Below are 6,339 nucleotides of genomic sequence, written 5' to 3'. Positions count from 1 at the left end.
TAGTGATCTATTATTTATACTTTTTACCTCTATTATTGGCGATAATGAAATGTATCATTCTTGTGTAAATGAAATGCCAATTGCACAAAAGCAAAGTACCGTTTTACAATATCGTCGCTGGGCTTCTAAAATGTTGTAAATTACAAATTTAAAAAAAAAAAAAAAAATCTCACAAACAGGCTTTAAAAATTTTGGCAAAATGCATGCTTCCAAAAAATGTCGTATGTGAACTTGAACATTTTTGTAAATAGCAGTGAAATAAAAACTTTGACACACCTGGATTATCCAAGAACTTAAATTATTTTCACAGAAATAAAGAAATGTACAATTTTTTTTCCCCAAAGCCATTCTACAACGATTTTCAAGTTTTCATACAACATTTTGGAAGCAAACTCTACAAACAACTGACATTGACAATTTTGTAATATGTCTTATTTCACACATTTTAATTGGTCTAGCTGTATGCTATTTTGTAATACCAAAGATTTCCTCCCGCCCAGACCATTGGTGTCAAAAAGCATTTTTAGCCAAAAAAGTCATATACGACATTTTAGAAGCCCAGCTGAGCGACGATATATATGTTCTTACTTTATTGGTGATTGTGACATGTCCTTTGATATCTATCCGTATATATATACATCTATATATACAACTCGTATAAACATCAACCCAACAATGTTAGATCTGTAAATTTGCTTTCGCAAATTTTTTGTTCTTCCCTCGCCGGGATTCGAACCCATGCTACTGAGATATCGTGACACCAAATCGCCAGCACTGTAGCCGTCCCGCTAGACCACACGACCACCTGGGCTTATATATATATATATATATTTGCTTGACAAGTTAACATGATTATTGTTAACCACGATTCCAAATGGTGAAGTTGAAATCATCCCTTCGTGAATTTTACGGACGCCATCACGAGTTGGTTGACCATTATTGAATAACCGTTTCACAGATGGTATCGGATAAGTTTTTTACGTCGTAACTACGACCCTTTCCCTTTTTGTATATATGACCTACCGAATTAGACTACCGGGTACTGGGTTTGTAATAATATGAGCAACACGACGAGTGCCACATGTGGAGCAGTATCTGCTTACACTTCCGGAGCACCTGAGATCACCCCCAGTTTTTGGTTGGTTCGTGTTGCATAGTCTTATGTTCTATGTTATTTCTTGTGTACTATTATTTGTCTGGTTGGTTTTTTTTTCATTTTTAGCCATGACGTTGTCAGTTTATTTTCGATTTATGAGTTCAATTGTTCCTCTGGTATCTTTCGCCCCTTTTTATTGAAATAGAAATTCGTTTGCGCCAAATATGCGTCTTTTTTTGTGTCTTTTCTTTTGTCTTCAGCATTAGGTTTTTAGACTTCATAAGATATCATTTGCGCAACAATCTGAGTCTACGATCACGCCGATATATAAATAGGATTTTAATTCATTTTTAACTTTTAGAATTGAAAGCTTTGTTTTGAAAAAATATTTAATCAAAATCGTAATGAAAGCAAGTGACTTTTAATGTACGATCATCTAATGTCTCTTATTTCTTTTTGTGTATTTTTAATCTTTACTGCTTATTAAAAAAAAGTTGTGGTATGATTGCCAATGAGACAACTATCCACAAGAGACCAAAATGACACAGATATTAACAACTATAGGTCACCGTACGGCCTTCAACAATGAGCAAAGCCCATACCGCATAGTCAGCTATAAAAGGCCCCGATATGACAATGTAAAACAGTTCAAATGAGAGAACTAACGGCGATGTTAAACATGTTATAGCGGGATCCCAACCCTCCCCTAACCTGGGATAGTGGTATAACAGTACAACATAAGAACGAACTATAAAAATCAGTTGAAAAAGGCTTAACTCATCAGATGGAAATAAATAAAATTGCTTAGTCCCTTTTAGATAATATCTTTTTGGCGTGCCTCGCTATTTATACATCCATATTCTATCCGACTATCATACAAATGAGAGGTTTATCCAGCTATACAAACGGGATTATTTCACCGTTTCCCATACAAGGACATGCCTGTAGCAATACAGGATTATGACAGTTGTCTTCCATTCGTTTGTTGTGTTTAAGCTTTTGATTTTTATCTTTTGATATTTGATAAAGAAGTTTGCGTTTTAAATTTTCCAAAGAGTTCGGTAATTTTGTTATTTTTTCTTTTGATGCATTCCTGGATCAGCAAAAAATCTCAAAATCTACAACTAAAGTTAATTCTACAAGCTCTTGTATTTTTCTGAAATTTTTATTTTATTTTTTTGTTATACCTAGATAAAACCTCCTTTCAATCAAAGCAGCAATGTACTGCTCATCTGTATACACGCTTTCATTAAGTCTTGTGTGGCCTTTTTGATTCCAACGTCACTGATGTATCTTTTGTAGACGACACACGCGTCTGGCACAAATATAGAATTTCAATCCTGTTATCTTTGATGAGTTTATTGTTGTACAACACCACCTTATAAATATCGAATTTTCTGTATGCTAGAATACCTGGGTACTTAATACTTAATATTCGAAGTCGTCGTTAAATTTAACCTTTAGAATTCAAAGTAAAATAATATTTTTTTTTTATTTGCAATTTTTTCTTTTTCTTTGTTTGTTTGAAATAATGTTTTCTGTTTTGTTGTTGTTGAGGGAATGATATAAAAAAAATCTGTTTTGCCTAATTAGTTTCCCTAACAGTTACTTGACAACATACACAATCCTAATTCAAGATCTTTTATAAGCATGCTTCAAATGAGTTGTCATATTTATTTGTTCTATGATCAAGTATTTTTAAAAGACTAAAATATCTAACAGGTTAAGATCATTTGATAAATCTATATGCAAACAATTAATTTGGCGCAGAATTTCGTATTCTGGGACAGTTGATACCTAATTATGGGAAAGAAAATTCCGCAAATAATAAAATTGTCGAAAAAAAAAGACTGCATCTAGATCTATGCGTCAAGACCATCGTGTATTATTTGTGAAGTTGAAACGAAATATTTTATCCACAAGGTCTTGGTTTACCTTCCGATGAACTTTTTTCAGGAAAAGGACGAGACGTTCTTTGATATACCGCTGATTCATCTTTTATATGCAAGCTTCAACTGAGTTGTCATAGGGCTCAACAGATTTGTTTTATATCATTCTTATTTTACCTTGAATTCTTATATGGTTGAGTTTAACTACGACTTCGAATATTAAGAATATTTACGACTTCAAATGTTAAGTATAACTAAAATGTATCAACCCATTTAAATCCGTACAAATATTTGATAAATACTGACAACGTTACGTGCTTCTGGTTTCGAATGATACAAACGACGGACAATATTTTATATTGAAATTGAAATTGAAATTGAAAGAGGAAGTAAATTAAATGCAATACAGGCAGACATTTACAGGGTTTGTATTTTATCTTTATTAACGGTTTTGTTTGGTCCCTTTTAACAAACCTGTCACAAGGTTTATGTTTAAGAATGTGGAAAAAGTAAAATAGTAAAATCACAAAAATACTGAACTCTGAAGAAAATTAAAAACGAAAAGTCCCTAATCAAATGGCAAAATCAAAAGTTCAAACACATCAAAAGAACAGTTGTCATATACCTGACTTGGCATATGCATATTCATATGTAGAGAATAGTAGATTAAACCCGATTTTATAGCTAGCTAAACCTCTCACTTGTATGACAGTCGCTTAAGATGCCATTATATTATATTATCAAAGACCGATAAAACAATGGCGGGATACTTAAGAACAGAGCCACGTCAAATGAATATAACAAACTAAAAAGTAATATTCATAAAGAAAAATAAAAGATTACTATAACACGTTATCAAGATGATACACATTGTCAGTACCCAGGATCTATACGTCAAGACCATCGTGTATTATTTGTGAAGTTGAAACGGAATATTTTACCCACAATGTCTTGATCATGTTGGTGTATATACCTTCCGATGAAGTTTTATCAGAAAAAAGACGAGACGCTCTTTGACATACCCCTGGTTCATCAATATTCTGCTCAGACACTAGTGACGTTTTACAAAGTCTGAGTAGGAGCTGTAAGATCCTGTAAGCTCTTAGATACTAAATAAGTTGGGAAATATATAATCCATTTGCAGGGGAAGTTAGTGCATTGCTACTCAGATGGGTGACATTCATGATTTCAAGATTTAAGTCGTCTCGTTTGTCATAGATTTTGGTACTGAGATTACTGTGCATGTCAAGTCCGAGGTATAGGTATAAAATGAGGCAGACACAGGACAGCCGAAGAGTTGACTTTTTCTGTTTCCGCAGAGGGTAGTGCTATGTGGTGTAACATCATTAACTTAAATAATTTCCATTAACACTGCGTTGATGATATGGTTGATTCATTGCCTTTATTTGCCAACTTATTAAGAACAAATCCTGCTACAGGTGGTATTCATAAAAAGGTAGAATATATCTTATTCCCGAATGTAACCTACCCAATTAAAGCTTATCACCAGGTTTGGTCATTACTTGAGCAACACCACAGGCCATATATGGATCAGGATATGCCAACCACTCCAGATCACTTGAGCTTACCCTTGTGGGGTTCGTGTTGCTTGGTCTTTAGTTTTCTATGCTGTGTTTCTTATACAGCTGCTAGTCTTTTTGTATTTTTCTTTTTTTTGAGAAGGAGTTGTCAGTTTTTTTTTCGACTACTGAGTTTAAATGTCCCTATGGTATCTGTCGTCTCTCTTTTATCACAGGGAGGTACCCTTTCCAATGTTAATGTTGTTTTTTGGCTTCTTCGTATTTTTAAAGCCTATAGCCATAATACAATTAATTGTTTTGTTAAACATTATGGACAAAATTGCTCTTTCAAAATTTCCATTTTGGAGCTTTTCATTGGGAAAATCCCCGGCAAAGAGTTGGCAGTTATGGATCTGGGAATAGATATGTTTTACACAAATTGTCAATTGTAAACTTGAATTTACTTAATTAGGTTGCTTATAGTAGGCAGAAGAAAATGTCTTAAAATGGGAAATAGAAAGTAATGATTGAAGCCAACTCCAAAAGTACTTTTGAATATGAATTGAGACAGGTGGTATAGTGGCAGATGACATTTTTCCTCAAACTCTCATGATATTTTATTCAAACTTCACTTCAAATTTGAAATATCTGAAATTCCACTTTCTCTTTTATTTTAACAGGTATTGTCAGATGGATGAACTTTCAGCACATTTAATTGAGGAAGACTGTAAACATAGGCGGATCCAAGGGGGGGGGGCTAGGGGGCCCGGCCCCCCCCTTTCGTGGGAAAAATTTGGTTGATTATATAGGGAATCATTGAAGCATGACTGGAGCGCCCCCCCTTAGGTCAGTCAGCGCCCCCCCCCTTTAGGGAAAGTTCTGGATCCGCCACTGGTAAAGCTTCGCTACCTGCACATCCCGAAATTAAGAGGATACAATAATTAGCAATTGAAAATGTATTGAAAACAATCTTAAGCTGCATTGCAGATAAAGACAAACGACCCAAAGGCAAATTGTTACCAGTAGGTAGCTATTACTCTGACTTAAAAATTGGGTTTCCAGATGAATTTGATTTTCTCTATGAACTCGAATCACTTGTTGAAGGAAAAAACTTCGAGATAAGACCTCTGGATTTAGGGATATCAGAAGCTTATGGAGAACCCCAAATGGCAATCCATTGAAAAAAAAGTTCAAAGCAAGACACCAGAAGATTACTCTAACAAGGATAATGAGAATTCGAGTTCTAACTGGTTAAATAACATAAATGGAGGCTTTGTTCTAAGCCCTGTGGGCGTTGAAAACGGTATCGGGACCGTTCGCCCTAGGTCCGTTTGCTCTGAGTTCGTTCGCCCAGAGTCCGTTCGCCCTACTACAAAAATTTTAATATTCAGGGCATTGAAGTTGAATAAACTTATCCAGATATTTCTATGGTATATATATCATGTATATTCTTGAAATTTATGGAAGCATTGAAATATTTAAAAGTTTATGGCTTGTTTTTGATCATTAATTGTTCAATTACAAAATAATTCGGATAACTGAAAACAGGTATCAGGGCGAATAGGTACTAGGGCGAACATGAATCAGGGCGAACGGACCCGGATTCGTTAAAAAAACCCTTTATGATGCAGTTCGCCATAAAGCACAGAACCTTGAAAATTCAATGCTTCCTAGGTATTTGTTCGTTGACAGGATAGAGGAAGCCACATTCATCTACGGTCCAGCTACTACTTTATTCTTTATTTGGAATGGAAGATTTTATAAAAATCTTAAAAACAGTGTGGATTTAACAGTATGCATTAAAGCAGAGAAATGGAACAAATATTTTGACTTT

This window comes from Mytilus edulis, chromosome 5 (genome assembly GCF_963676685.1).
Source record: "Mytilus edulis chromosome 5, xbMytEdul2.2, whole genome shotgun sequence".
NCBI lineage: Eukaryota > Metazoa > Mollusca > Bivalvia > Mytilida > Mytilidae > Mytilus > Mytilus edulis.
Note: the sequence above shows the minus strand (reverse complement) of the source record.